We start from the raw sequence: 12,085 nt of genomic DNA, 5'->3' as shown, positions 1-12,085 counted from the left end.
ATGTGATAAATTACACTGGATAAAATAGCTCTACTTGTCTTGTACAAAAAAAGTGTAAGTTTGCAGCAGGTAGGCTAGCAAAAATATGTTTATGTTAGCTATCGTTACCTGCCTGACGGCAAATGCTGCTTGTAACGAACAGTTAGTGCAACTTTTTTTTCGAAAAGACGGAATGACATGAGATTGCTATAGCTTTGTAATAGGTTTTGATGAAAGTGGCATAGCATGCTCTACTAACTATTATTTATGCTATGCATAAATAACCTGGAATAGCATGCTATATTAACAATTATTATAAACATTATTTAACCAGAAAGAGGCAGAGGAACATGATTTTTTTCATAGCTTATCTTAATGTGCTAGTGTCGGGATATATACGGTAGTGACAGTTTATGCAAATATGACATTATTTTTATGAGTTACCAATAGATCTTGAACAATTACTTTATTCTGTGGCAATTTTTACACTGTTACATTTTGAAGTACAGTATCAGGACAACCCACATGTTTGACTGGTACTGTTTACATGTTTTACTGGTACTGCCCACGTTTTACTGGTACTGTTTATTAACTATTTAACAAGGTATTATAGTCATCGGTTGCAACTTTATAATAACCATCCAGATAATGTTTATAGACAGTTTACAAAACAACTAGTAACCCTTAAGTATTCCCAAAGTGTTAGGAATATCTGGTCCGTCTATCTATGTAAAAGTAATGTTTATAGATGTTTAAAAAATGGTTACTTAAAGGTTTAAAAAAAAAATTAATGATACAGTGGTGTTTTTTGCAAATGTTTTCAAATTTTATGCACAGTATATGCAACAACAGTATTTGCACTGTAAACCTTTTTATTAATATAAAGTGTAGGTGAACTTAAACTGTATGGCTATGCTGGTATGCTGTGTGTGTGTGTGTGTGTGTGTGTGTGTGTGTGTGTGTGTGTGTCAGTGTCCTATCTGTGTGGATGCGTCTCATGTCAGCTAATCAAGGGACACTGACACACACACACACACACACACACACACACACACACACACACACACTCGACGCATAGATAGACTCGCGTCAGTTTCCTGCTCACATCGAGTTCTCTTTTGCTCTTGAACAAACAATAACACAGAGGATTGTGAGTATTCTCATATTCGAGTCTTAAATTAGTTAAATAACGTCTTAAATGAACTTAAAGAGTTGTGAGGAAATGAGATGCGCGGGACCGCGCGTGAGATCCACGGCTGTTCTTAAAGTGACAGGAGCACTGATGATGCCTGTCATTAATGTTCATCAAAGAACAACGGGAACAGAGAAAATTGTAGCTTTAATGATGATTCATCTATATTTCTTTTATTATTTATGCAGTTAAGGAAGGTTTGATAACTATTACATTTCTGTATAACAGGGAAGGCCATGGGTAAATATAACATTTATTATTTTGGTGATTTAGGTAAAATGGTTTAAAAAAAACACAGCAGAACCACAGCGCATCTGATATGACTGGCATAACGCTGGCGAAGTTAGGGACCGTCTGCAAAGTTACATACAACATTGAAACGTGTATAACGTTACCAAACTTCACTAGCATTTAAAGAGAATGACAGTCATAAAACTGACTGTAAAGTGTTCATCTAGGTGTCAGGTATGATGCACACATTTTGATATTTAATAAAATAAACTGTCAAATCATATGGAAATATGGATATGCATTATTTCACTTGGATACTGTTTGGGCTCTAACACAAAATATGCTTGATTTAAATGCATCGTAGCTGAACACTGATGAGAATATTTATTGAGAATATATTTACAGAGATAATATTAGAGATTATATTTACGACAAATTATTATTATTTATGCGTTATGCGTTGCTATTGACGACGGCCATTAAGTAAAGAAATCCCACAGAATCTAGCTTAAAAAAGTGCTTAGAGCTGCTTTAGTTATTTGTTGTTTGTTTAATTTCAAATATAAAACTTGTTGAAATGTTTTAAGTGTGTGCATCTGTTCTTTTTGAACACTTTCATCTTGTTTGAACAAAACCGTGATAATATTGATAACCGTGATAATTTGGGTCACTATAATCGTGATGTTAAATTTCCATACCGTTTCATCCCTACTTTAGTGTGAATAAGTAAAAAAGAACTACAAACACCTTGAATTAAATACTGGCCTTCTGGACTTACAAAATTTTGAGCAGGAAAATATAACTTTTATTTATTTTATCCTATGATATTAAAATTAATCTAGATTTAAATTACATCATGGGTGTGGCTTGTGGTGATAGTGGCACCAGTTGCTGCGGTAAATGTGGCATATTCGAGCGATTCTAAAATATTCTCCTGTTTAAATGCATATTGCCTGCCGTGCACAGTTAAGCTGATGCCACCGGCGTGGCGGTGCCACCGGCTTGGGCCCGTCATCGCTGCTCGCAGCTTTAATTTATATTACAATTAGTATAGTAATAAGGTTAAATTAGAGAATTATTTTTCAAAGAGGCAAATTAGAGTCATTTTGTGGAGTCAGCCTGTCATTAATGTTCATCAAAGAACAACGGGAACAGAGAAAATTGTAGCTTTAATGATGATTCATCTATATTTCATTTATTATTTATACAGTTAAGGAAGGTTTGATAACTATTACATTTCTGTATAACAGGGAAGGCCATGGGTAAATATAACATTTATTATTTTCATTTATTATTTATTTATTCCATTTATTATCATTTATTATTACTATACTCTCCTTGAAGTTTACTTCCCGCTACTTTTTCCCTCTTCCTCCCAACCGCGGCTGCAACTGTCTTCTTCTTCTTCGATAGTAGCCTAAGCCAGTGTTTCCCAACCTTTTTTCAGTCATTTTATCATACGTTACGCTAGGGGTGTAACGGTACAGATTGCTCACGGTTCGGTTTGTATCACGGTTTAAGGTTCCCCGTTTCGGTACGGTTCAGTATTTGCTATGTTCAGGGAAAAAAGGACTACTGTCAAATAAAACAAAAGAAAATAATAAGAACAAATCATTTAAATACAAGCAGCAGCACAAATAAATACTATTGAGCAAAGATACTAATAAAATAAACTATGCTTTTCAGGTTTTTCAGGTACGTCTAACATTAGTTTTCAGGTACAGAAATTGATCAAATGTAAAATAACATTGCATATATGACTGTATAAATTAAAGATTAATCCTATTAAACTTACAAAAGTTATTCAATCAAGAGCAGTGAGTGATGCCCTTGTCTTTTGTTTGACATTAAACAGACAGCAGTAAAGGCTACTGCCCCTTTAAGACCTCGGATATGCGTCGTCTTTTCTGGACTGTATAAAGCTTACTTAAGCCATATACAGACTATGTCTGCTAGAATACTCATCAATATGTTGACATACTTTTTGCGTGAGTTTGTCCATTCAAGAGCAAGACTTGAAAGAGAACTCAATATTTGCGCGCTGAGAGACGTGTGCGCGCTCTCGGATGAGTGCACGGAAAATTTTCTCACAGTGCGCGCGACTTCTCATTCGCGTCTTCTGGCACTAAACCAGATAGTTGCGTGTTCTGAGTTAACACAATCAGAACGTAAAAATACGGGATATTTTACGGGAAAATACTAAAACGGGAAGACAGCGGGAAAAGAGCTAAAATACGTGAGAAACCCGGAAAAAACGGGAGGGTTGACAGCTATGGTGTGTGTGTGTGTGTGTGCGATATGTAGGCTTAGGGGTAGTGTAGGGGGATAGAATGTACAGTTTGTACAGTATACAAACCATTAAGTCTATGGAATGCCATCTGCCTGTCTTTCCCCTTCCCCCTCTCTATCTGTGTGTGTGTGTGTGTGTGTGGGGGGGGGGGGGGTCTCTCTCACCCTGTGAGTTTGTGTGTGTGCCTTTCTCTCAGTCCTTCCCCTCCCCCTCACTCTCACTCTATCATTGTGTGTGTGTGTGTGTGTGTGTGTGTGTGTGACTTTCTCTCTTGATCATAATTTAACCCTTTCATATAGGCTATCACAAATAACTATCACTTGAAATAAAAACGTCATGTGATGTGTTTGCCAAGATCACGTATGATGCACATGTCTTTAAATTAATTATTTACTGATATAATATAAATGTATTAAAACATAAATTTCACATGATTTTATAAAAGTGGCTATTTATAATAAACTTCCATAAAATGTAGACACGCATCTTACTCTTACCTGACACTGATATTAAAATCATCTTTGCAGTTTCTGTGATTTGGCTCCATTTATACAGTTTTTATTAAAAAAAATTTATTGGACCACCCATATTGAAATGAAAGCATGTTTTATGGTGCATAAGATTGGTGCACAAACGGTAGCTAAGGTAGCTCAAAAACACATGAAGAGAAGTGTTAGAATAAAACAACATCAGCATTCGAATGGTATTCTGAACTCATTAGGGCCCAAGCCCAAAGGGCGCAGAGCCCTATTGTTCTTCCTCAGATTATTCTTTGTTTTTTTTTTTATTTTTTTTTTCGACTTCTCGGGTACTTTTGGGGCACTTAACATGCTCGAAAACTCTTGAAACTTCGCACAGGCGTCGGAATGCGCGGCCATCAGAGCCGGGCTGAAGCTGGTACCCGGGCGTGGCAGGGGGGCTCGACAGCGCCCCCTAAAGTGGGGTCTGAAAACTTGGTCCATATATCAAACACACTTGCACGTACATGTATGAAACTCGGTACACATATAGACCTCATCGGGCCAAACAACTTTCGTGCTCTAAGTTATGCGTCAGCCCTACAGGAAGTGAGCTATAATGGGTTGTTCGGAAAACGCATGCTCTGGAATTTAATATACTCCTCCGAGGCCATTGTTTCGATCATTGCCAAACTCGGTCAGCATGAAGAGAACATATCCAGGATGCTAAATTGCGAGCGGATTTTTGATATCTCAAATGGTTTGGCCGTGGCGAAGCAACGAATTTATGGCGAGAAAAGGGAAACAGGAAGTGTGTTATAACTTGTGCAAACATTGACTGATTTTGGATGAAACTTCAGCTGTGTGTTCGTTGTAAGAAGCCGATCACATGGATATGACTTTTGTGAGTCAAAGTTATAGCGCCACCAACTGGCAGCAGGAAGTGTGTCACTTTCAAAAATGCTTTGAATCACCATCTTATTTTGACCCGATTTATTTCAAACTTCATCAGTATAATGTGAAAACATGACAGATAGAGACTTATGAAATGGATTCCTGAAATTTCAAATACTGTTGCCATGGCAACGTGTCAAAGTTTAATAATCTTTTGGCTGTTCTGAGGCTCTTAGCATGCTTGAAATTGCTTGAAACTGCTTGAAACTCAACACACACATCAGAGATATCAGTCAGTACACATGGGCAAAGCCTCAGAAACGGGTGGGGATGAGGGGCTCTCTAGCGCCACCTTTTGACAAAAGTGAAGGGCTTCGTTTCATCTACAATCACCAAACTCAGTATATATATTGACCTCATCGAGCCGGACAACTTTCTAATTTACAGTCATTAGCTCCGACCAACAGGAAGTCAGATATTTTGGTTTGAAGGTGAATTTTTGATTAAATCGGGGTCTGAGTTTTTACGTTCTCCTCGTAGGCGATTTATTCAATCTCCACCAAACTCGGTCAACATGAAACAAAGATACTGAAGATGCTAAAATGTGAACGGATATTGGATATCTCAAACGGTGTTTCCATGGCAAGGAATTAAATAAGGACAAAAAAGGGGAACAGAAATTCTCTGTGTCTGCTGCTCTCCCCTCAATGAACACAAGATGGCAGCATTGTATTAGTTTTGAAGCAGGATAAAAAAAAACTTGTTTCTCTCTCTCTCTCTCTTGTTTGTGATTTATGAGGACACAAATTTGTATAATGACATGGGTATTAAACTGGTATTACAACGTGTATGTGTGTGTGTTTAAAAACATACTAAAACAATGTTTTATTCAAATGTAATCAAATAGCTTTAAAATAATCATACTATTTTTCAGATCAATATATTTATTTTATTTAATATATTTCTTCTGAATATTTATTCTCTGTCTGCCCTCCCCTCACTAAAAGGTAGCAGTGTTGTTATTTTTGAAACTCTCTCTCTCCGTGTGTGTGTGTGTGTGTGTGTGTGTGTGTGTGTGTGTGTGTGTGTGTGTGTGTGTGTGTGTGTGGGCATGTTTTTGTTAAATATCAGGACACAAATGTGTATAATGACATGGGTATGACATAGGTTTTACAAAAAGAGGGTGAAATATGAGGACGTTCCCCATGTCCTCACTTTTCAAAATGCTTATAAATCATACAGAACAAGTTTTTTTTTTCACAGAAAGTGAACTGCACAGTCTCCTGTGAGGGCTAGGTTTAGGGGCAGGGGCAGTGTGTGTGTGTGTGTGTGTGTGTGTGTGTGTGTGTGTGTGTGTGTGTGTGTGTGTGTGTGTGTGTGTGTGTGTGTGTGTGTGTGTGTGTGTGTGTGTGTGTGTGTGTGTGTGTGATGGGTAGGTTTAGGGGCAGGGGCAGTGTAAGGGGATAGAAAATACGGTTTGTACGGTATAAAAACCATTACGCCTATGGAATGTCCTCACATTTCACAAAAACAAACGTGTGTGTGTGTGTGTGTGTGTGTGTGTGTTTGTGTGTCCACCAGCTGGCAGCAGGAAGTGTGTCACTTTCAAAAATGCTAAATCACTGTCTTGTTTTCACCCGATTTACTTCAAACTTCATCAGTATAAATGACCAAACATGGCAGATGTAGACATACGAAAGGGTTCCTGATATTTTACATACTGTTGCCATGGCAGTGTGTCAAAGTTTAATCATCTGTTGGCTGTTTTTGAGGCTCTTAGCATGCTTGAAATTGCTTGAAACTCAACACACACATCAGAGATGTCAGTCAGTGGAAATGGGCAAAGCCTCAGAAATGGGTGTGTTGGAGGGGTGTTTATTACAACATAATCATGGTTTATGAAGACATTTCATGTGTCCCCGTAAATCAAAATAGCTTTAAAAGCATACTAAACAATGTTTTAATAAAAATGTAAAAATGCAGAATGTTTTCTGTGATGGTAGGTTTAGGGGTTGTGTGTGTGTGTGTGTGTGTGTGTGTGTGTGTGTGTGTGTGTGTGTGTGCGATATGTAGGCTTAGGGGTAGTGTAGGGGGATAGAATTTACAGTTTGTACAGTATAAAAACCATTAAGTCTATGGAATGCCCTCTGCCTGTCTTTCCCCTTCCCCCTCTCTATCACTCTCTCTGTGTGTGTGTGTGTGTGTGTGTGTGTGTGTGTGTGTGTGTGTGTGTGTGTGTGTGTGTGTGTGTGTGTGTGTGTGTGTGTGTGTGTGTGTGTGTGTGTGGAGGGGGGGGTGGGGGTCTCTCTCTCACCCTGTGAGTATAGCCGCGTTTCCACCGAAATTACCCGGAACTATTTGTACCAGGAACTTTTTTCCCAGGAACTTTTTCTCCCCCAGACCTGCTACAATCTGCGTTTCCACCGCGGTCTAAAGTACCGGGGAGATTAGGCAAATTAGTCCGGTGACGTGGGAATGCGCGCGACTGCTTCTCCCAGTCACCGACGGACAGTAATCACTTTTGCGCGATACTGTCTGCAACAATAACAAGTGTAGGTGATGCAAGCAGCGCTGCTTTTGCTGATTATGTATACACATTACCAACACTGCTTATTATCAGATCCAAGATGGCGGCGCGAGTAGTTCGCGAGGCTCTGGGTCTCTCCAGATTCTGCAATTTTGCGGTATTTTTCCTGCTCATCTCGGGTCTGTTCGTTCAGAATAGTTGTGCCTTAACATCGTACACCCGTGGTGAGATTTTGGATATTGGTTTGCGAATTTCCGACAGTTTTATGGACAATCTTCGACTCCTTCCTGAGATCGCTAGAACACCCGAGGCTATGCACTCTGCCCGGCCGGGCGGAAGTGCTCGCAGGCGGCGCCGAGATCGTAAACAAAGGCGGGGAATACGCGGTGGTCTGAGAGCTAAGCTAAGGCTAAAGCTAAAGCTTACCCCACATCGGCTCTCTTTACCCAGTATTTTCCTTGCCAATGTACGGTCGCTAGTGAACAAAATGGAGGAGATTCGACTCAGCATCACACACAGTAAGAAACTTTTGAACTGTAACGTCCTAATCTTCACGGAAACCTGGCTAAACGGCGGAATACCGGACACCGCTATTGAGCTAGCGGGATGCCACACGCTCCGGGCGGATAGAACATTAGATGGCTCCGGTAAGACCAGAGGCGGTGGATTGTGCATTTACATTAACAAAGCCTGGTGCACAAACTCTGCTATTGTTGGGAGTCATTGTTCAGCTAACCTCGAGTTTCTCATGGTTAAATGTAGACCGTTTTATCTGCCGCGAGAGTTCACTTCCACCATTATAACTGCAGCCTATATTCCCCCGGATGCTGATGCCAAGCTTGCTATGAAAGAACTTCATGCAGCCATCAGTAAACAACAGACTGATCACCCGGAAGCTGCTTTTATTGTTGCAGGTGACTTTAATCATTCAAACTTAAAGTCAGTGCTACCCAAGTTTCACCAGCATGTTTCCTGCCACACCAGAGGAAACAAAACCTTAGACCATGTTTACACAAACATGGCTGGTGCTTACGTTGCGACACCCCTCCCCCACCTGGGACAGTCAGACCACATCTCTTTGTTCCTCATCCCCAAATATTCACCCCTCATCAACCGTGTGAAGCCATCAGTAAAGACCATCAAGGTGTGGCCTGCGGGGGTTGATTCCACACTCCAGGAAAGGTTTCTACACACAGACTGGAGTGTGTTTGCTTCTCAAGCCACCAGTGGCGCTCACACGGACATTGACTCCTACACCTCCTCTGTATTGGATCATATCAATACCACCATTGACAGTGTTACAACCCAGAAACAGATCACCACATACCCAAATCAGAAGCCATGGATGAACAGGGAAGTGCGACTCCTGCTGAAGTCACGCAATACTGCCTTCAGATCAGGAGATGCACAAGCCTACAGCGCATCCAGAGCTAACCTGAAGAGGGGCATCAAAAAGGCCAAGCACTGCTACAAGCTAAAGATAGAGGGTCACTTTTCCAACTCTGACCCTCGACGCATGTGGCAGGGCATCCAGGCCATCAGTGACTACAAACCCACCCACTCCACCCCCGCAGCCACTGATGTCAACTTCCTGAACGAGCTAAATCACTTTTATGCTCGCTTTGAAAGAGACAACAGAGAAACTGCCACCAAGCTCAAACCCTCAGCTGACCCACCAATCACACTCTCCTCCACAGATGTCTGCAAGTCACTGAGCCGGATCAGCGCGCACAAGGCTGCTGGACCAGACAACATCCCTGGTCGTGTTCTCAGGGCATGTGCGGAGCAGCTCGCTGAGGTTTTTACAGACATTTTCAACCTGTCTCTTGCCCAAGCAGCTGTACCTTCATGCTTCAAACGCACGTCCATTGTGCCAGTGCCAAAACACTCTAACCCGAGGTGCCCTAACGACTACCGCCCTGTAGCACTCACACCCATCGTCATGAAGTGCTTTGAGCGGCTGGTCCTGGAACACCTAAAAGACTCTCTACCATCCACATTGGACTCACACCAGTTTGCCTACCGCAGCAATAGGAGCACAGAGGATGCCGTTTCCATGGCACTGCACTCTGTGCTCACTCACCTGGACAATAAGAACACTTATGCACGCATGCTGTTTGTTGACTTCAGCTCAGCATTCAACACTGTCATCCCAACCAAGTTAATAGCCAAACTTGGAGACCTGGGCATCAATACCTCAATGTGCAACTGGATTCTGGACTTCCTAACTGACAGACCCCAGAATGTTCGTTCAGGATCCACCTGCTCCACATCCATCACACTCAACACTGGTGTACCACAGGGCTGTGTGCTAAGTCCGTTTCTCTACTCCCTCTTCACCTCCGACTGCAAGCCTGTGTATGGATCTAATTCTATCGTCAAGTTTGCGGACGACACAACGGTGATTGGGCTCATCAGCAACAACGATGAGACTGCCTACAGGGAGGAGATCCAGCACCTGGCCACATGGTGCACCGAAAATAACCTGCTCCTCAACACCACCAAAACGAAGGAGCTCATCGTGGACTTCAGGAAGGAGTCAAGAGGCACACACGACACCATCCACATCAATGGAATGGCTGTTGAACGTGTCTCCAGTTTCAAGTTCCTGGGGATCCACATCTCGGCGGACATGTTGTGGACGACCAACACCTCCAGCCTGGTCAAGAAGGCTCACCAGCGCCTCTTCTTCCTGAGGACACTGAGGAAGAATCAGCTCTCCTCGGCTATCCTGGTGAACTTCTATCGCTGCGCAATAGAAAGCATCCTGACCAACTGTGTCGCAGTGTGGTATGGGAGCTGCTCTGTTGCGGAGCGCAAGGCACTGCAGCGGGTGGTGAAAACTGCCCAGCGCATCACAGGGACTCCACTGCCTGCCATCGAGCACATCCAGAGGAAACGCTGTCTGCATCGAGCTCGCAGCATCCTCAAGGACTCCTCTCACCCAGCCCACAGACTGTTTTCTCTCCTGCCCTCCGGCAGGCGTTTCAGGATCCACCGGACCAGGACCAGCAGACTTAAGAACAGTTTTTTCCCCAGAGCTGTCTCTTTACTGAACTCAAACCCCCGCTGATCCACTTCCCTCATAAACTGATAACTCTCCTACCTCACATCCACCTTCACTTTGTTATTTGCACTACCGACTCTTTATTACAGTAACAACTGTTTACTTATTCATTTTGCACTACCACACCGTAACTGGATTATGCTCATTTGCACTGCCGACTGTTTTTTACAGTACCAACTGTTTACATTTGTATTTTGCACCGTACTTCTAACTGTAATATGCAATCACTTCCACTGCACTTTTACACTTTTTTTCGGATAGCTTCTGTCCATAATTTATTGCACTACCTTAATCCACTGCCATATTCCTAATTTTAGCCTAACATATCATTGTATACCTCTATCTGTAAAATTCTGTTTATAGTAATAGCCATCTGTATATTATATTATATTCATAGTACATATCCACCTGTAAATTCTGTTTATAGTATTAACCATCTGTATATTATTCACTGTACATATTCACCTGTAAATTCTGTTTATAGTAATAACCATCTCTCTATTTATAGACATATTTATATATACTCAGTACATATCCATGTCCTGCACTTATGCAAACGTTGTATATCCTGCACTTGCTGCTATTGCACTTCTGGTTAGACCTAAACTGCATTTCGTTGCCTTGTACTTGTACTTGTGTAATGACAATAAAGTTGAATCTAATCTAATCTAATCTAAACGTGCACTTTCACCTGGTTTGACCATTTTAATGCAAAATGGGATGATGGGCAATCCAAAATCTGAATGTGTTGTAATAGCTCAATTCCAAAACAAAACATTTTCTATAAAAGGATAATGAGGTTTCAGTCATTCATGTCAGATGTGTGAAAAGTTAATTGAATGAAAACAATAGACTGAATTAAGCGGTTGAAAGATTAGGTACTAGACTGCAAGTATTTTATTTTTTATCACAATAACATCTCTTAACATTCACAAAAAAAAAAAATCACATGACTAGTATTACAATATGCTTCATTAAACGCATAATATTAGAGACTTCTTCCTCAAATTTGAAATGAAGCAGGACCACACGTATGGCTTCACTTAAGTTGTGGTTATAAGTTATTATACTACATTCACATAGTTATACATTTAAAAATATAATATTTGGGTTATCTAGATATGTTTATGTGCATATTCAGAAAGACTTGCGAGCAGCAGCCCTTTTATTTGCTTCCTACACTATATGAATACAATTAGAATGTGGTTATATAGTTAGAATGTGGAAATTAAAAAGACACAGTGACATTTTACACATTTTACTTTATTTTAGACAGATTAGTTCTTACAAAATTAAAATAAAAGTGTGCAAAGACAAATAAATTACTAGAACAATAAAATGAAAATATAAAATGTGAAAACAACAATATAAACAAAGTGTATTTTTCAGTAACCTGTCCAAGAGCTGTGCCAACACGTACAATATATAAAGTACAAATGTGGTAGTG

The 12,085-nt window shown here is 40.8% G+C and overlaps 1 protein-coding gene across 1 annotated transcript in view; it reads right to left on the bottom strand.

The window, feature by feature from the left end:
- The window catches only part of LOC307122275 (uncharacterized protein), a gene marked incomplete at its 5' end in the record, with an annotated part of 85,381 nt that overhangs the window by 12,174 nt on the left and 61,122 nt on the right, over positions 1–12,085 (bottom strand). The window lies entirely within an intron of this gene.

Source organism: Gobio gobio (genome assembly GCF_949357685.1).
Source record: "Gobio gobio genome assembly, chromosome: 1".
In the NCBI taxonomy this organism is placed as follows: Eukaryota; Metazoa; Chordata; class Actinopteri; order Cypriniformes; family Gobionidae; genus Gobio; species Gobio gobio.
Note: the sequence above shows the minus strand (reverse complement) of the source record. Positions and strands in the feature narration are given on the sequence as shown.